This window comes from Canis lupus, chromosome X, assembly GCF_011100685.1.
Source record: "Canis lupus familiaris isolate Mischka breed German Shepherd chromosome X, alternate assembly UU_Cfam_GSD_1.0, whole genome shotgun sequence".
In the NCBI taxonomy this organism is placed as follows: Eukaryota; Metazoa; Chordata; class Mammalia; order Carnivora; family Canidae; genus Canis; species Canis lupus.
The window spans coordinates 20,866,813-20,887,587 of NC_049260.1; the positions used below are offsets into that span (position 1 = coordinate 20,866,813).

At 40.8% G+C, this 20,775-nt stretch overlaps 1 long non-coding RNA gene across 2 annotated transcripts in view; it reads left to right on the forward strand.

Moving 5' to 3' along the window:
- Positions 1–20,775, forward strand: part of LOC119868179 — a 56,974-nt gene that overhangs the window by 15,388 nt on the left and 20,811 nt on the right. Inside the window, exon 2 of one of the 2 annotated variants that reach the window (XR_005385925.1) lies at positions 5,177–5,263. This is a non-coding gene — a long non-coding RNA (uncharacterized LOC119868179). Of the gene's footprint in view, positions 1–4,986; positions 5,264–20,775 lie in introns of those variants that run through there. The other variant, XR_005385924.1, reaches the window with a different exon arrangement.

The window sequence follows — 20,775 nt, forward strand, 5'->3', positions numbered from 1 at the left end:
TGAACCACACAGCCTAGAAAAATAGAAAAATTTAGGAAAAAGGCATTATTTTAAGAATATAGCATATAACACATATACAAAATATGTGTTAATTCACTGTGTTATCAGTAAGCCTTCTGGTCAACAGTAGGCTATTAGTACTTTAGTTTTTGGGGAGTCAAAAATTATATTTGGATTTTCCACTGTGAGGGACGTTGGTGCCCCTAAACCTTGCGTGTTCAGGGGTCAACTGTGTACTAGTCTACTATTGAGTGGAATTCTGGTGGAGCTGGGAAAGGAATTGAGTCCAGTTTGATGTGGCAAGAAATAGAGACAAAATATGGAAATTGGGGCCAGAGGAATACTGGGAACTTAAACCCCTACTGAACAGAAATTGAGGGGATTGCATTGGACTTTCATGGGTCATGGAAATAGCAAGGCCCAAACCAATTACACCTCAATCCCCAAGGAACAAGAGGGCCACCTGACTTCTGGTTAACAGATAAGACAGGGATCCCTGGGTGGCACAGCAGTTTAGCGCCTGCCTTTGGCCCAGGGCGCGATCCTGGAGACCCGGGATCGAATCCCACGTCGGGCTCCTGGTGCATGGAGCCTGCTTCTCCCTCTGTCTGTGTCTCTGCCTGTCTCTCTCTCTCTCTGATGTGACTATCATAAATAAATAAAAATTAAAAAAAAAAGAAAACAGATAAGACATGTCGTCTCCTAGATCTATCCTCCATGTCCCCTACATTTTCCCATGACATTTATCTTTTTGTCAATTTTCTCTGAGTTTGTGTAAGATTTCTCAAACTCATTCTAATCCTCTAGTTTAGTTCTCTGCAGTAGTCTACCTAGCTCTCCACTATATATATATATTTTTTTTCATCTGCAAGCAATCTTTCTTGACCTTAGGTGGTTCTGTTTTTAGAAATGAAATGTCATTTCAAATGTTAGTATAGTTCCAAAAGATAGATTTTTTTTATATTGTTCTCCTTTACTTTTTTTTTTTTTTTTTTACTTTTTATTTATGATAGTCACAGAGAGAGCAAGAGAGAGAGAGGCAGAGACATAGGCAGAGGGAGAAGTAGGCTCCATGCACCGGGAGCCCGACATGGGATTCGATCCCGGGTCTCCAGGATCGCGCCCTGGACCAAAGGCAGGCGCTAAACCGCTGCGCCACCCAGGGATCCCGTTCTCCTTTACTTTTGAAAGAAGTTCCTTAAAACTTTTTTGTTCCCAATCTGTACAAGGTCTTCGTATTTTGATCTCTTGACTCTCTCTCTCTCCATTCAGTAAGATTTTTCTACTTGTTCTTCCTGATATCTATGCTTAACAATTACTGAGATTGACATGTTTGTGTCCCAGTTAAAATGTTTTAATCTAAGGCACAAAGAAAAGCTTGTATTGTCTATTGTTTTCCTTTGATAAATTGGGGTTTCATTTTAGTGTGAGGAATAGGAAGAATGTTTTACAAAGGAGACAGACATGGGGCAGGGAACCTGCAACATAATGATGTATAAGAAGTATATATTTGGTCATCTGAATGGTTTGTTTGGTTTTTATCCCCAGTTCCTGAAAATGCTTCAGAGCCATGAAGGTAAAACAGGTGTCTTTTTATTAATGAAAGTGCTTGTGGACCCCACCCAAGGTGGGGGCTGGTTACTAGGAGAACCAACCATGTGATCAGGGGGTTGAAAGTTTTCAGTTCCAACCTCCACTTCCACCTTTGGGGAAGGGAGAGGGGCCTGAGGTTGAATCAGCCACTGCATAATAACTTAGTCAGTCATAACTGTGTAATGAAGCCTCCATAAGAACTCAAGAGGGCAGCTTTTTGGGCCTTTCTTCAGACAGTTTTGCATGAACATTTGCACATGTTATTGAGCTGGGTTCCAAGGTCTTCAAGGACAGAAGTCCTTTGCGACCTTTGCCCTATGTATCTCTTCATCTGGCTGTTGAATGGTATCCTTTGTCTTATGCTTTAAAAAACTGGTAAACATAAGTGTTGCCTTTAGTTCTGTGAGCTGTTCCAGTAAATTAACAGAACCTAAGGAGGAGGTCACTGGAACCTCCAATCTGTAGCTGATTGGTCAAACAACCTAGGGTTTGTGCCTGGCATCTGAAGTGGAAGATAGGGGGCAATCTTATAGGATCGAATGTTTGACCAGTGGGATCTGATGGTGTCTCTTGGTAGGTAGTATCAGAGTTGCAATGAGTTCTCAGACTCCCTGTTGGTGTTTGAGAATTGCTTGGTATTGTGTGGGAGCAAAGCCCGCCCCCCCTCAAGTTGGAATTGGCTCCGGGCACCCTAAAAGAAAAGCAACCTGCTAGGCCAAGTATTTTATCTTCCACGTTTGTTGTAGCAAATGGTAGGTCCTGACCCAATTCTTCCAATCATGATTGTCCTTGTTAACAGTCTTCTAGCATAATGCCTTTGCTTTTCTCAGTCCCTTTGTCTAACCTTGCTGAGCCTGATGGTGATATCCACTGGTTTCTTTCTGCCCCATATACAAGTACTTGTATACTTCTGGAAATATTTGGGTTTTCTCTTTCTCATGTGGCCCATAGCTTACTTGTTCCTATTTAGAGCTGCTCTGACTTCAGGAGCTTTTTTTAAAAAATATTTTATTTATTTATATTCATGAGAGACACACAGAGAGAGGCAAGGAAATAGGCAGAGGGAGAAGCAGGCTCCCTGCAGGAAGCCTGGTGCAGGACTTGATCCCAGAACCCCAGGATCATGACCTGAGCCAAAGGCAGACACTCGACCACTGAGCCACCTAGGTGTCCTGACTTTGGGAGCTTCTGTGAAATTGTATCCAGTATTCTTCATGTGTTGGCCCGCTGATGAATCGTCTCCTTAACCCAGTCATCTACATAACATGCCACCTTCTCATGTTTCCCAGGGTTGATACAGATTTTCCCATATTTTCTATTTCTTTGGATATCATGGTAGGAACTTGGGAGAGAAAGAAATGAATTGCATGGCATCAAATTGCCATCTTGAAATAAAATTGAGAAAATGATATGGCAGCTGGGACTTTTCTAGAGGAGGTAGGTCTGAGAGGGTATAAAGGATACACATGGTCTGGCATTAGAAAGTTATGGGTTTTAATCCCAGTTTGGCCTTCTTCTGGCTATATGTCCTTGGCTGTTTGATCTTTCTTTCTTACATCTCTGCTCTTCAGGAATGGAAAGCATCTGTCTAGATGGAAAAAATGAGAGAGGGCATAAGATGCTGAACTCAAGAACAGAGGCACATTAGAATGAAGGTGATCTGAATAGGGATGAGAACAAGGTGAGATACCGCAAATGTCATGGTTGCCTTTTTTACAGCCACTTCCTCTTTTTCTTGGTGAGAAGAGCCCAAATTTTTTCAGATATTTATGCCCCTTTATACAGATATGGTGGTCCTTCTTCTCTTGCAAAGTTTGGACATGAGTATGTGACACAGTGGCCAGAGAGTCATGAAGGAGACATTGTGGGGACTTCTGCAAAAGCTCTTCTTATTGTTGAAAAGAGAACAAGAGGTAGAAATGTCTCCTCTTCTTGCACTGGATGATTTTGCATGTGGCGTCATGAGCACAGGAGTGTGATTCTGAGGACAAGCTCCCTCCCAAGGATGAGCTTTTGGTCTTGGGATATTAGAGAGGAGAGGAGAAAACCAAAGTACTAGATGATGTTGCAAAGACCCTGAACTAATCAATCTTAAAATTTCTGTCTCTCTAGACTTCTTCAGTTAATAAACAATGGAACTGTGTGGATTTTCTTTTTTTATTTGCAACCCAGAGCATATGAAATGATACAAGAGAGACCAGTGTGAGTTTGGCTGGCCTGGGAAATAGATGTGGTTAGTCAGAGGGAGGAATACCATTAAAAGCTTTACAAAGCAGATAGCAGAGTTGAGGTTTGGTGTGGTGGAACACAGAGAGCTGCAGAAAATCTTAATAAACTGAAGTTGATGGATGTAGCCTTTTAAGCAAGAGTCACTTGAGAATGATAGGATGGCTGAGAAAATGAGTGGAAGAGTATGGACATAAAACTAGCTAAAGAATTTGGCAGTGGTCCAGGTATGAAACAATAGGCACTGGACCAGAGTCTTTTTATTAGAAGAAATCACTGGGTACTTTTGCTTTTGTTTCTCCTTCTTTTCTCCTGTAAGGCCTGGCGAGAAAGAACTTCCTTTTAGTGAGACAGGATGTCTATCTTTGGGCAAAGTCTTCAGTATAAGAGATGTTATCAAGGAGCAGATTGCTGGCTTACCAAGAAGAGAGATGAATGCCCAGCAAGTGGGAGATGGAGGAATAAAGATGAATTCTTTGTGAGATACCATGGTGATAGCAGTATCCCCATGTGCACTGTCCATACCCGTTCTGTGTGTTGCATTCCCGAAGGGGAGGGAGGAATCCATACTCTCCAGTGGCAGTTAGGGGCATCCAGCAGCACATGACATCTGCTTCTTCACTTGGGAAGCTTCTCAGGTGGGATTTATAAAGAAAACATATTTCTATGTAATTCTTAGCTCAGTGTGAAAAGCTATAAAATAGTGTCTTATATTCAGGTCCCATGTTAAGCGAGTCTGATATTTGCATATTTGGATTTAAGATAAAATAGTGTTCCATTGTAAAAATGTTCACCAACAGGTTACTTTAAATAGTAACTGTTTCTCGTGTACATTAGAATATAATTAAATTTTCAGTTGACTTTACTAGCAACATGTCTCTTTTGTAAAGTAAACTCCAACTGCAAAGAAAGTTATTTTCATGCTTGGTAAAGACACATTGTTCTAAATAATGATTACAATGGAGAAATTAGAAGACACACACAGCTTTTACCCAGCAGGAAGTGTATTTTGAGACTCAATAAATTTAAGCTAATCTGTTTTTTTTAAAAAAAAAAAAAAAGCACAATTTCTTCTCTATACAAATTGTATCAGTTAGAGATTTCATTTGGCAGAAAATCCCAGAAAAGCTGACAAACAGTGGTTTAAAAATTAATGGGATTATTTGTCTAACGCTTCAGAAGTCTGAGAGAAAACAGCTTGAGGATGCCATCAAGGAAAAAAATTCTTCCTCTCCTCCTGCTGTGCCCTCATAGCCAATGGCTGTTTCACTTTGAACCCTACCAAAGATACAGATAAATGGAGGAAGGAAGAGATAAAGGAGCACCAGTTGACTTTTACTTGTGTTTCATTGCACAGGCCTGAGTCCCATGGTCACTCCTAGAGGCGACATAGCCTGAGAAGGTGAGCTTTCAGCTGTCCTGCCTTTATAATAACAGAAGACAGGTAAGAAGGGGTTGGAATGATATTGAGCTGGATAATTTATAGTATATGCTTCAATGATGTTAGTTACTTTGAGAGAAGAAGGAATGTCATATAAGGACATGTCAAATGGCACATCAGACGGCAGACTGGCTAGATTTTGACACCACTACCTTAAAATACACTTATATGGTGTATTAGTCTGGTGTTGGCCAATGAAACAGCTATTCTAAATAATTTGCGAATACAGTGGTTTACTATAGGAATAAGAGCTTAGATGACTATTGACAAGCTGGGAGTACAAACGTAAGGAAAGCTGCAGCCCCTAGGAGGCCAAGGAAGCACACGTTGGAGACTTCAGCCAGAAGCACCAGAGCTCGAAAGCTTTTAGTAATTAGTGTGATCTTCAAAGTCTCTGAGAAGCTCCCACCTCCTGGCAAGAGCAATGAGGGAAGGCTTTTCCAGTGCAACAGGAGCCATGAGAACATAGTTTGGTCCTGCAGCAAAAAGCCAATGGGGCAGAAGTACCTTGGATTTTCTCTTTCCCCTACCCTTCAGTCTTGGGCCCGTACCTGCCATTGGCTGAACCAAGCCAGAAAAGCCAGTTAACTGCACACTGTTTTGGTCCATTTTGAGTTCCTTTATAAATTAGGAGAAAAGTGGGATAATTTGCAGAGATGAGGAACGATATTTAAGATCTAGAGATGAGGGTTAGTTCACTTTTCCTTTAGAAAATACCAAGGTTGGGATCCCTGGGTGGCGCAGCGGTTTGGCGCCTGCCTTTGGCCCAGGGCGTGATCCTGGAGACCCGGGATTGGATCCCACGTCGGGCTCCCGGTGCATGGAGCCTGCTTCTCCCTCTGCCTGTGTCTCTGCGCCTCTCTCTCTCTCTCTGTGACTATCATAAATAAATAAAAAAAAAATTTAAAAAATAAAAAATAAATAAATAAAAATAAAATACCAAGGTTGATGTAAAAGTTGTGGTGTTGGTTGGGGAACAGGTCCTTAGTTTAAGAGTTCTTTGATCCTCTGAAGAATTTATTATAAGCTTTAGAATACTGTCCTAAGTTTACTCAGGAATTTAGAGGCTAGAGTCCTGTATGTGCCTGGGGAAGTTGATATCTGTGACCATGCTAAGATAAGAGCTTCATACTGGTTTTCATCATTTATTTTAACATCTATAACTGGCAAGGTGATTTTATTGACTGTCTTCATGCTAGGTTATCTAAGGCAGCAATATCTGATTTTCCTGGTGAGCATTCTTAATGTTCAACTTGTCTTTGGGACATGTATGGAATGTGAAATTGGAATGCTGAGCCTTTTTGGGAAGTTAATTCATTTATAGCATGTTGCAAACTGCACACTCAAGTTCAGCTTTATTTTATTTTATTTTTAAAAGATTTTATTTATTTATTCATAGACACACACACACACACACACACAGAGAGAGAGAGAGAGAGAGAGAGAGAGGCAGAGACACAGGCAGAGGGAGAAGCAGGCTCCATGCAGGGAGCCTGACATGGGACTCGATCCTGGGTCTCCAGGACCACACCCTGGGCTTCAGGTAGCACTAAACCGTTGCACCACCAGGGCTGCCCTCAAGTTCAGCTTTAAACATGGATCTGTACATTTGACAGACTCATAAAAATATCCTATAGTGCATTATGGTACATGAGATAAATCAGATGGAGAAAGACAAGTACTGTGTAATCTCACTCACATGTGGAACCTAAAAAAGCCGAACTCTGTGCTTGCTTCGGCAGCACATATACTAAAAAAAGCCAAACTCATAGAAACAGAGAGTAGAATGGTAGCTACCAGAGGCTTGGGGGCAGGGTCGGCCAGTTGGGGAGATGGTGCTTAAGCATACGAACTTGCAACCAGTAGATAAATAAGTCATGGAGAGCTAATGCACAGCATGGTGATTATAGACAATAATACTGTAATATAACTTTCAAAGTTGCCAAGAGGCTAGATCTTAATTGTTCCCACCACAAAAAAAAAAAAAAAAAGAGATGACAATTATGCGATGTGATAGAGGTGTTAGTTAACTCCACGGTGGTAATCATATTATAGTATCCAAATCTGTCAGATCAACATGTCACACACCTCAACTTACACAGTGTTATGTGTCAATTGTATCTCAGTTTCAAAAAATGGCCTATAGTGGACAATGTCAGTGCTGTATCCAGATCCAAAGAAGTTTTTTTAAACATTTGGCTTCCAACCGCCAGCACCTGTGGCTCACTCTCTGCAGCCTGCCCCCATTCTTGTCCCTCACATGTAAAGAGAGAACTGCCTAGGAATTTGTGTTCCCCTGGTGTGCCTCTCAGCTAATGAGGGCTACAGTGTGAATAGTCCAGCTCCCTTATCTCTCTGGTCAGGGTAACTCAGGAGGAACTTAAACCCCAGAGCCCCACCTTGGGACTCTGTCATGTCAAGCTGACATGACACTATGGAACTGGGCCGGCTGGAGACCACTTCCTTGTTTGGCCTTGGAATTCTGATTACTATATGATAGATTACTGCAAAACTTAGCAGCATAAAACAACAGTGGTGTCTTAATGCAGTTTCTGAGGATCAGGAATATGGGAGTGGTCAGCCTGATGGTTCTGGTTTAGGGCCTCTCATGGAGTTGTAGTTGAGCTGTCAGCTGGGAATGTCCTCATCTGAAGCTGGAGAATCTACTTCCAAGGTCATTGACATAGCTATTGGCTGGAGACCTCAAGTCCTTGCCATGTGTGTCTTTATGTGGGACTGCTTGAGTGCCTTTAAGACATGGCAGCTGGACCCTCTCAGAGCTAGTGAGAGAGAGCGAGCAAGCCAGTGAGCGTGAGCACGCCCAAGATAAAAGTGGCAGTCTTTTATAACCTAGTCTTAGAAATGATGTACCGTCACTGCTGTCGTGTTCTGTTGCACATAGAATCCAACCCTGGTACTCTACGGGAGAGGACCGCACAAGGGCATGCATAACAGGTGGTGGGAACCCCTGGGGACCATCTTGAGGGCTGACTGTCACACTTGCTCTTTCTTCCCTGTTTCTTGCTCCCTCCTCTCCCTGACTAGTTTCCTATGGCAGAACTTCCTTAAGCAATTACCTATAGACTAAATCTTGCCTTAGAATCTGTTTCTGAGGAGCCTGGCCTAAATTTATGCTAATTCTTTGTCTAAAACAGGTCAGCAAGCTACAGTCAGTTTATTGAATCCAGTGTGTGGCCTGTTCCTCTATAGCTTGCAAGCTAAGACTGGCTTTAATATTTTTAAATGAAATCAACAGAAGAATAATTTTTGAAATTCTGAAAAAAAATCAGAAGAAGAATAATTCTTCATAATGTAGGAAAATTTTTATAATACATGAAAAGTATATGAGATTCAAATTTTATCATCCATAAATAAAGTTTTATTGGAACATATTTCTTTATGTTTTGCCTATGGCTGCGCTCACACTTCAATAACAGAGTTAAATAGTTGAGCCAGTTGCCACATGGCCCACTGGGCCTTAAATATTTATTATCTGGCTATTTACAGACAAAGTTCGCTGAACCCTGGTGTGAACATCATTCTTCCCAGTGTCCTGATGCCACTCTTAATTTTTTGTACTGTCCTTTTTGTCACTCCAGGTAGAAATGAAAATGAATTATTTAGGATTTTCCAGCCCCACTCTTCTGTAAGGCAAGGGGGGGGCTATATCTTTCTGCCGTGGGAGTCTGGTAGACAAAACGAAGCTCTTGCTTGGTTCTGTGTGTGCGCGCCAGTTGTCAGAACCATAAATGACTGTGGCTTGATTCTGAGAGGAGGGAATTTTTAAAATTATATTAAATAGGAATTTCAAATGACTTGGAGAGCAGCCCTTCAAATAGCTTTGATGCTTTATTAACACCCTGCTGTTTCATGTCCTGAAGTTTATTTCCAGAAGCAGGTAGAATTTGATTTTTGTTGGATCTTGGGGGAATTTAGTGATAATAAGATGCCATTCTATAACAAAGTGTTTCTTTGCCTATCAGGACGATATAAAAGGGGTAAATTAGTCAACTGAAAAATGCTTTGTAATCTCAATAAAATGTTTCTGCGTGTTCATGCTCTCATTATCTTCACCCAGGCCTCTGAGGCAGACGAGGTAGATTCAATTCCTGGTTTACTGATGAGGGAATGGATAAAATGCTGGATTATAACTCAGCTAATCACGTGGTGGTGAAGCTAGAGCGAGGATCTAGGCCTCTTGATTTGTAATCCAGTGTTCTTTCTACTCAACCACTTGACTGTTAGCCATGTACTGAGTATTTTTTGAAGCACAGTGGGAACTTACAGTGAAATAGTACTTACATTTAAATGCCACTTTAAACTTTCCCCTCCCACAAACATTTATTTTCTCCACTGAAATTAGTATATATTAGATTACTCTTGTTCATGCTGTCTTGTTTAGTAGCTGTCAAGTGAATTTCTATACACTTGAATTTTACATTATAATCGATGTAACACAATTGGTATCTAGAGGGAAAAACCTTTTATCTATGAACTCCTCCTTTATTGGTTCCAGGTTCCCTATGAAATTGAGCTAAAGCAGGAAACCCATTGTAATTTTGGGCTTTGACTAATAACTCTATATGCAAAGGATATTTTAGACATTTTCAAAGTTAAACGGGGAAGCGTCTTCTTGGTTTGGCAGGTCATTTGGGTTTTAAAAGGATGAGAAGCAGCACTTTTAGTGACACTGGAAAAAGTGTTTCACGGAAGAGTCTCAGGGTAGAAGCTGGCCTCATTTACTAACCTGGAAAATAGGGAAAACAATTTAAAGAATTTATCTCTATAATTTGTCTTACCATTTTGAGGATGTGTGAAGTCTCTTTTTCTGATTATAAACTTAGTATGTGCTCATTATAAAAAATATGGAAACTGCAGAGAGTTAACCTACCCAAGGGCATTTACTATAAATTAATATTTTCATGTATTTCCTTCTAGGTAATTTTTCTTTTCAGACTATCTTGCACACACTCAGGTGAGTCGTTTCGGTTGTTTTTCCTAGATTTTAGCACAGAGTCAACCTGGATACCGGGCTATAATGCCTTTCTCTCTTCTACAAGAATTTCACTTCTTGTCTAACTGGAAGTGCTTTTTCCCCCGAAGACAGCTTCTCATCATGTGTCAATATTTTATGCTGACAAATCCTCATATTTCTTCTCATTAGGATTATGAGTTCTGTAAGATGACTTAGAGAGGTCATTCTTTTCCCAGGCCCACGGGAATAATTTTGACTGACAGCCCTAAAAAGAGAATAAAGCGGTTTTGAAATTTTTTTAAGTATTAATTTTAATTCTGGTGCAGTTAACATACAGTGTTATATTAGTGTCGGGTGTACAAAACACTGATTCAGTAATTCCATACATCACCTGGTGCTCATCACAAGTGCCCTCCTTCATCCCCATGACCTGTTTCACCCATCCCCCACCCACCTCCTCTCTGGTAATCAGCAGTTTGTTCCCTGGAGTTAAGAATCTGTTTCTTGGTTTGTCTCTCCCTCCTTTTTTTTTTTTTTTTTTTTTTTAAGATTTGTTTACTTATTTGAGAGCATGAGAGAGAGTGCACATGCACGAGCAGGGGGAGGAGCAGAGGGAGAGGGAGAGTGGGAATCTCAAGCAGATTCCCTGCTGAACACGGAGCCTGACTTGGGGCTCCATCTCACGACCCTGAGATCATGACCTGAGCTCTGAGATCATGACCCCAGCCGAACTCAAGTATCAGATGCTCAACCGATGGAGCCACCCAGGCACCCCCCCTCTTATTTTTTCCCTTCGCTCATTTGTTTTGTTTCTTAAATTCCACATATGAGCAAAATCATATGGTATTTGTCTTTCTTTGACTGACTTATTTTGCCTAGCCTATTCTCTCTAGCTCCATCCATTGTTGTTGCAAGTGGCAACATTTCATTCTTTTTATTAAAGCTGTTTTTTAAAATTTGCCTTTAATCCTGTGCACATATTCTGTTGATGCATTTTGAACATCTTTTATTTTCATAATGAATCATTTAAAGGAGAGATCATCATGGACTTTTCCAGAGTGAATGACAAATTCTTTCCTTTGTAGTGGCTTCTTTTTTTAACTACTAATTTTCTTCTATAGTCTCATAAATATTCAATGTGTTGAAATTTTTAGTTTTTGACTAAAAAATCTAAGTCAATCTTGTGGGACGCATACATACACTCACATGCAGGCACACGCATCTTCAGTATAGTCTTTGCATGGTTTGGTGACCATGATTTGATATTCGTAAGTGTAAAACTCTTTAAGCCTTGTGTTTTTTAATAAGACCATGTCCCTCATTTTATGTATGAAGTTAGCAAGAGATTTTCTCCCCTCAACCCCCACCCCTCTATAAACTTACACAGAGGGTAAGATTCTATCTTTCCTGTTTGTGAGTATGTATATCATTGAAGATCAATTCACCAGTAGCATGGCAAGGATTCTACTGCAATGCACAAAGAATGTGGTGGCAAAGTTTGAAAAACTTGGGGCAATAATTATGGATAATTACACATGAGGGAAGAACTCAAATGTGTCCTTAGGCCTTTGAGGTATAGATGGAGGGTCTCCAATAGTTTCTATTATACCCCCGTAAGGCTTAGTGTCAGCATGACTTACAAGTGCCATTTTCTTTGGCTAGCATTTCCTCCTCCTCTTGCTAGTGGTCTTTACTCACATAGTTCCCATCATTGGGAAAGAAATATCGAAAGACAAATGTTTGAATTCACATACTAATTTAGTGAAGCTAGATGAAGACTCAAATGAATGTTTGTTTGATGTTAGTCTTTTAGGGTTGCCAAGCCATCTGCCTCATTCAGCAATGGTCTCATTATTTTTCCAGCTTATTCTGCATTTTGTTGATAGATTTATTTAATGGATTTTTCAGTTGCTGTTTGCCAATCTTGCTCCCTCTTTCAAAAAGCACCCAACACAACAAGAAATTATCTGTGATGGTCTTCCTGCATTCTGATACTGTTAGTAGGAGCCAGGTGGAGTCAGTTAGGAAGTTGAGATACCACTTTAGATGGAGACATCTTGCAACCAAGAGAGTTGACAGTTTAGTCTGGGAAAAAGCTTTCCAGAGGTCATTCTGCTTCACATATGTGAGATGTTTTACTAGCTGGTGAGTCTAATTCTATGGAGTAAGTTGCTAACATCTTACTAGCTTTTTTAGCCCTGGGTCCTTTTAAAATTTTGTTATGGGGCAGAGGGAGAGGAAGAGCTGAAATCAAGAGTCAGTCGCTTAACTGACTGAGCTCCAACCTCTCCCCTTCCCCCCCCCCCCCCCGGGTGCCCCTAGCCCTGGGTCCTCTTACAGTTCGGGAGTTAATATCTTACCCCCACATGAGCATGTGCTGGTTGCTAGAATCAGGATAATTATATTTGTCATCTACAGAGGTTTTAAAAATACATCTGTATTGATATATACTTATAGCCCATTTACTTCCAAAAAGTATTAAGATAGGTCACATGGAATAAAACTGAAAGTAGGATAATTATAAGGAAAAGATAAAATTCCCCAAGTTAGAGAGGTTAATTAAAAGAACAGTAATTTAAAGTTGTTATTAGTGGCATAAATTTGGAAGTTAGGGATCTGTGATGAACATTGGATAAGCTTCTTTTCAAAAAGGATATTTTACTATCAATTGTTAAAATAGATTTAATGACCTCATTAAAATATTATTTATAGGGTAGAAATGGGGTATCATAAAGTGGGTGATGGAGGGAGAGGTGTTCCTTTCTACTTCCCTCCTGGAAGAGGCCAGACCGGAAGTTATTTCTCCTTTTGGGGAAGGAGGGCTGAAATGGTGGGTTCCCCACCCTCTCCACTGTCTTCCCTTTGGACAGCCGAGGGAGGCAAAGCTAAGTGAAAATGGAGAAGCCCATTTGCTAGTTCTTTTATTTGAGAGTGATATTGTTTCGGTTTAACAATTCTACCTCAGAACTCACATATGTCTAGAGATTGTTCAGTTCTCTGTCACGTAGGTCCTATGGGGCACTAGTGAAGGAGAAGTGATTTTGAGTGGAGGGACTTCTGGGGGCAAGGATAACCACTGTTGGGTGTCCTGGAGATTGGGGCTTTGGAGAGTCACAGATCATTATGACAGGAAATGGGGGAAAAGGGTTGGCTTTCTATAAGGGCAGAGTGCGGAACAGAGGAAAGGAAAGGTGATCAGAAAGAAGGAAAGGCTTCCTGAAGAGTCCACTTTGCGCTTTTGCCTCAGGCCTTGGAGGGAGATAGGTCTGAGCTGCAGTTACCCTTGTGTGATACCGAGAATGTGCTCAGTGAGGCCCTTTGAATACTGCCAGGGGGCCTCCACCTTTACAGCAGGAGGCCAATTAGCCAGGTGGTTGGTCACTCTACCCAGAACTACTCAGAAAATGAGGTGGCTCAGACCCAGCCACGGGTTGTCTGACTGGATTTCCTGGGCCTAGATTCTGGCAGGCTTTAAATTGGACCAAGCCCCTTAATTGGAGAGACGTCAGCAATTGCATGCATGCTGCTTAGCCCTTTCCCTTCAATTTGGGAGTCCCAGATGACCTGCCCAATATATTATTACCCTGGGGCATCAGTCCAACAATGCAACACCCAATGGATGAAGAGCCTTAGGGTTTGGGCAGAGTAGAAGCAGCCCCAGTAGCACTTACATCCTTTGGAGAAGTGGCCTGGACTCAACCAGCCCCGATTGCTCAGTGGGGCAGCCGAAGGCTTAGGATTTGTTGCCTGGCGGCACCAGTGCCTTACTGCATGCTGTCTGTGGACTTCCCAGCACCACGGAGGTGGTACTGCTTAAGGCTATTCTTGGCTCACCTCCCTGTGTAGCTCTCTTTCTCATGTTGCAGAGTTGTTTTTATTCCCACTACAGCCAGAAACACAGAGATTTAAATTTTTTTTTCCCTTGAGTTTAAAGGAAGAATGAAGAGTGTCATTTGGGGGCAATTGTGAAAAAAATACCAAAGTAAAGCAGGTCTCATAACTTGTAAGTCCTAAGCAGTGCTTTAAGGACTGAAAGCAGACCATGTTTATCTTCAAGTGACCCAATTTTCCATGTAGTTTGTGTTTTAGTTCTGGTCCTTAATATACATTTAAGAAGAACAAGAGAAAGAATGAATGAACAAATGAAAGGAAGAAGGAAGGAAAGAAAGTGGTATATATCTATATATCTATATCTGTGTATATATAGACTCCTATGCCTAATAGAGTTATGGAATCAGGATCAATATACATTACACATAGAATAAAAACTAAATATAAAATCAGAGGATTTCAGACTATTTCTACTTCATGTCTATATTATATTCATATGAGTTGGTAGAGTGAGGTATGTAATGTCTGGGATGATAGAGTGAGGAAGGAAGCCCTACCAGAGGCTGCACCCTCATCTAGAACAAATCTCTAGGATCCTTAAGTCTCTAATGGGAAAATGTCAGAATTTAGTCATATACTTATTCCTTATTCCTTTAAGCTAAGTTTTGATAGGCAACTAAGAATTTTTGATAGCCAACTAAGAATTTTTCTAAAGAGGTTCTGTGTAACTAAGGATATTGACACCATTGGGCAAAGTTTAACTTGGTTGGATGAAAAACAGGTTTAGCCCAATGGCTGAAGGTAATTGCATTCTTCAGGAAATATGAATTATTCTATGTGAAAATGTAGTTCCTAGGGAATGGAGAGAGAGGCTTCCAAAGTTGACTGTTAAATAGATTCATAGACTGTTTACTCATCCAGGATTTTATAAGTGGTCAAACTACATAACTTTACTAAATAATGTGGTCCTCGTTGTTCTTAGTTTGTTTTCTCCATTCTACTTGCTCTGGGATCTATTTTCTGCCCCTCTCTGCCCTGACCTGAGTCCTGAAAGCTGACCACTAAGGCTTATATCACTTAAGCTCCCTTTCTAGCTGGCCTCTTGGGTTTAGCCAATGGGAGACACCAGTAGGAAAATAGAGAGGGGAGGAGAGAAATGATGTTTCCATGTTTTGAGCTGTGACACTGGCTTTGGGTCATTCTTTCATGACCACAGTTCCTCAGGTAAAGTCCATCCTTCACAGCTTCGTATCTCACTAGGTCCCTCTGACACCATCACTTCTTCTTCCAGCACCTTTGGGATAAGGGTAGAAACAGCTTCACATTATTGTTAAAGTCTGGGTGTTCAAATACTCTTAGTGATTCCCTTCACCATTTAATGCTTTTTGAAGTCTCTTGAGCTACGTGACTTAACTTTTTTCCTGTTGGGACCTTGACAGATATAAATGTGAAGTAACTTGTTGAAGACCACAATGCAAATTAATGGCAGGTTTGGTAAAACTCCTCCCAAGGACTCCAGATTTTTTTGGTCAGATGTTCTATGTATTTGACATCTTTGCCTGTTTGTTTCCTTTTAGGAAGCTTTTGAAGGAAAGGCTCTGAGATTGAGCAGCCATAAGTGCATTTTTTAAAAAATCGGGGCTGGCCTTGGGGAGGACTTCTGTCCAAGTACTAGAGCCTATGCAAGAAGGATTATGTTCTGCTGAGTCCTGTTTGCTCTATCTCCAAGCTGCATCGCAGATCTAGCCCGGATGTAAAAGAAGACAGTACGGCACAAGCAAGGATGGTGAAACCGAAGGCAAATGTTTTGAAATGAGAGACAAAGTGGTTTACCATTGTAGAGGAATTCCTTGAGTTCTTTGTCCTACTGAAATTTTTCAAGTTTAAGGCACGATTTACATCTGGTAAACTTCACTGCTGTGGTTCGAGTTGTGACTCTAGTCTGTGAGTTTGGACAAACGCAGGCAGCCGTGTAACCTCCTACACAACCGAGACACAAACAGTTCTGTCACTCCGAATATTTCTGTCCAGCTGTCCATTTGTCACTAGTCCCTCCCTGCCCCTCGGCCCCTGTCAGCCCCTCATCGTTTTAACATCCTTATAGTTTTGCCTTATCCAGGATGTAATTATAAATGAAGTCATACAGTATGTGGTCTTTGAGTCAGGCTTTTTTCACTTAGAATAAAACTGACTGACGAGGGTCATGTTTGGTTTTGCAAATCTCAGTAGTTTGTTTCATCACCTTCCTGACCGGTATTCCTCTCCGTTTAGGTGCCCCCGTATGTTTACTAGCCATTCCCCATCTCTCAGGGAGGGAAATTTTAGTTGTTTCCAGTTTGGGGATATTATGAATAAAGCTGCGGTCAAGTAGTCACACACAGGATTTTGTGTGAACATGGATTTCCATTTCAGCCAAGAGTGGGATTGCTGGGTCTTATGCTAAGTCCATACCTAACTTTATCCGAAACCTCCAGACTATTGCCCACAGTGTCTACCATTTTGCACCTCCGCCCTCAGTCCTGTTAACTTTTATTTTTAAAGAGTGGCGGACATCAGAACCATATGGATTGATATTTTCTTAAAATCTATTTTAAACAGAAATGATTTGATGGAACAAGTTTTCTTTTTTTTTTTCTTTTTTTTTTGGAACAAGTTTTATATTTTATTTCACAGTGCTTGGCAAATACCAAAATGTGTTTTCCAAGCTTAATCTGCCTAGGCTCTGCTCTTTCAAAAGGCGAGCCCATGTACGTAAAGAGAACTTTTTGGGCCATCCGGACATAAGGCGAGTGATGAGGATGACAAACAGCTGAGGAGCCTTTGAAAGCGAATCCCAGCTTCCCGCTTTGGTGAAGGTGTCCTAATCGTTAGGGATACATAGAACTTCGGGGCTCTCCTTCTTCCTGTGGAAATAGGATGGCCACAGAATATGGAGAACAATGATGCCGGGACGAGGACTCTTCCCTTGTCATTCGTCCGTGGCAGAGCTGTTAGGAGATTTCCAGGTGCTTGGAATGCAGTTGGTGCCCAGCTAGTCTGTTTCTTAGTTTGAAGCAGCCTATTGATTTTGCTATTGTTGAGCTCCACGGCCAGAGAGATGGATGGTGCATGTTAACAACAAAGCACAACAGCCTCCCCTTCCTGCGACCTGCCGCTGCTGGCTGCGTAGGGGGTAGCTGCCTAGTAGATGTGAATAATTGATTTTTCAGCTGGCACCCCAGCGCCAGCCATTTTCATCAGTCAGCAGGTGAGGACACTCTGCAGCTTCTGACCGTCCCTGGCTCTGAGCATGTGACAGCTTTGCTTAAGAAGGCCTGCGATGCCGTGACTGTTAATTGCTTGCACTTACGAAGTGAGTTTTCCTGGGCTCTCATCCTCTCTCCTCAAACCCATTTGAAAGTATGTATTATTGGGCTGCCTTTTTCCCCCTTGAATTGGATTGGCTGATGAGCTCTGGGGAGCAGTGATTTGTCATCTCTGTCATTATTTTCAGCTCTCAGACGATGGGGATTAGGCAGCCAACCAGGCTGGGGATATGGTGTTGGAGGCCATGAAGCGCTGACCACTGGGTCATTCCGAGTATCAAATAGCCCTTACTGTGTAACAGTAAATGTTCTCCTTGTGTTTCTGGCAAAATCAATCACATAGGTGTTCACTGAGATGAGGAACAGAAGAGTCTTCTTGCTTGTAGTTTTTTTTTTTTTTTAAAGGGAATCATTTTAGGGCTTGGAAAGAGTTTAGTGCTCTAAACTTCTAGAAGTAAGGGGATTGGCTTTTTTTTTCTCTAATTATAGAAGTAATGCGTTAAGAGTTCTACAAAAGCTAAAGTAGGGGCACCCGGGTGGCTCAGTGGTTGAATGTCTGCCTTCGGCTCAGGTCCTGATCCCAGGGTCCTGGGATCAAGTTCTGCATCAGGCTCCCCACAGGAAGTCTGCTTCTCCCTCTGCCTATGTCTCTGCCTCTCTCTCTGTGTCTCTCATGAATAAATAAATAAAATCTTTAAAAAAAAGAAAGTTAAAGTATAACATTATAATGATTTAAAAAATCCTCCATGACTCTATGTATACACAGATTTAAAAAACAGGATTATTATCTTTAAACAGTTTTGGAAACTTACTGTTTTTCTTAACAGTATTTCATAACCTTCTTTTTATGTCAGATAATGGAAATATACATCATTACTTTTAAAAACAAAATAATATTCCTTATATTGAGGAATCATAGCATATTTACTCAATCTTCCATTTTCCCCATATTTTAATAAATATTATAAACAATGCAATAATAATTTTCTTTAACCTGCATTTTCATGTGCTTGTCTGATTATATCTTCGGGAAAGTGACTAGAAGTAAAATTGCTGGATCAAACTCTATGCATATTTGAGTGGTTGAATGGTATATCTATATCAAAATGGTCCTCCAGGAATATTTTATCACTTCATCTTCTTACCAGCAAGGAGATAATATCTATGGGTATTATCATTCTTTTCATCTTTGCTAAACTGGCCAGGAGACAAATGATATCTCATTAGAGTTCTTATGATTCATAGTGAAGATGAACACTTTTCATATTTTATAGGCCATTTACATTTCCCTTTTGTGAACTGTTGGTTCATAGCCCTTGTCCATAGCAAATGGTATATTTTTCTGCTTCTTTTTTATTTGCAAGAGTTTTTAACATACCAATGATATTAAGCCTTTGTCACATTTATTTTGCGTATGTCTTCCAGGTTTTTTTTTTTTTTTTTTTTTTTTTTGTCTTCCAGGTTTTCTATAGAGCTTAGTAATTTAGAATTTAGACCCCAGAACCATTACTGTTGTGGATTCAAATACAGGCTATGGTACTTACCACTCTACCTTGGTATCTTATACAACCATTCTGTGCCTTAGTTTGCTCACCCTCAAGTAGGGAAAATAATGGTATCTATTTCATAGCGCTATTAAGATCAAATGAGTTAAAATCTGCAAAGTGCTTAAAATGGTATACTTGGTGCTTAATAAGCACTGTCCATACTTTTTATTACTTTTTAATGTGATGTATTTCTTTGTTATACAAGTCTCTTAAATTTGTATATATTCAAAGTGATCAGTCTTTCCATCTATGATTTCTGCCTGTGGATCATGCTTAAAAAGATCTTCACCTGGGGATCCCTGGGTGGTTCAGCGGTTGGCCCCTGCCTTTGGCCTAGGGTGTAATCCTAGAGTCCTGTGATCGAGTCCCGTGTTGGGCTCCTTGCGTGGAGCCTGCTTTTCCCTTTGCCTGTGTCTCTGCTTCTCTCTCTCTCTCTCTCTCTCTCTGTGTCTCATGAATAAATAAATAAAATCTTTTTTTAAAAAAAGATCCTCACCTAAATATCATTAAAAAAGAAAAACTTCACCTGTATTTCCTATTCGTACACCTTTTAACATTCAAATCTTAAATCCATTTGACAGAAAAAAACTCTAGCCCTTCCTTTTGTGGCCTTGTGTATTGGCAAAGCTGAATTTATAATCATCTTGGATATGACTTATGGTGATAGCTGTTCAGTATAATTCCTAATGCAGCATTTCGTTCAGGGAGATTATTAATGTATTTGACAATCACAGTAAGGCAAGTACCACAGTGTCTCTCCATGGAAAAATTTGAGTTTGGTGCAGTTGAAAGATTGAGGTGTGCAATTCTAGAGAATTTCATTTCAGCAGTGTCATTTTTCATTAGGTTTAAATGATACAGAAGTAGATATTTGATCTGAGTGTAGGATGAAAAGTATGGCCACAGGGCTTTGCACTTTAACCTATTACAGAGTGGAATCTATTGTCCCACCCCTTGAGTCTGAGTTGGCCATGGCCCAGAGCCTTTCTTTGTCTTCTTGAGTACTGCCGTGGGATCACCATTCCATGAAGAAGTCTTGGATGAAGGACGACATGGAGAGAGAGGCCCAGCTATGGTATCAGTCCCATCTGAGCACAACTCATCTGCTAGCCAAACACGGTTGCACAACAGAGTCCAGGAGAGATACCAGAAGCACTACCTAGTCAAGCTGCAGAATTGTGAAACATAACTCATTGTTGTTTTAAGCCTCTGAGGTTATGAGGTAGTTGGTTTCTGTTAATACATTGAATGTGTGATTCTAGAAGTTTTCAATTTCAGCTGTGCATGTTTGTCTCAGTTCAGACTGCTATAACAGGAACACCATAGCCTGGGTGGCTTAAACAGAAAACATTTATTTCTCATAGTTCTGGAGGCTGGGAAGTCTAAGATCAAGGCAGTGGCAGATTCAGTGGTTTGGTAAGAACCTGCTTCCAGATTCATAGATGGTCAGATTTACACCATGTCCTCATGTGGTAGAAGAGATGAGGGAATTCTCTGGGGTCTCTATAAGCGCAGTAGTCACCTCTGGAACTTCCCAAAGGCCTGCCTCCTACTGTTATCACACTGGGATTAAGTTTCAACTCAATTCAACTTCAGTTTTGAGGAGACACAAACATTGAATCCATAGCAAAATTTTCATCAAGAGTTTATGGCAGACAAACTGGAAAGAGCCAAGATGTCCATCGACAGATGAATAGATGAAGAAGATGTGGTATATACATACACTGGAGCGTTACTCAGCTATCAGAAAGGATGAATACTTACCATTTATAGCAACGTGGAATTGGAGGGTATTGTGCTGAGTGAAATAAGTCAATCAGAGAAAGATAATTATCATGTGGTTTCATTCATGTGGAA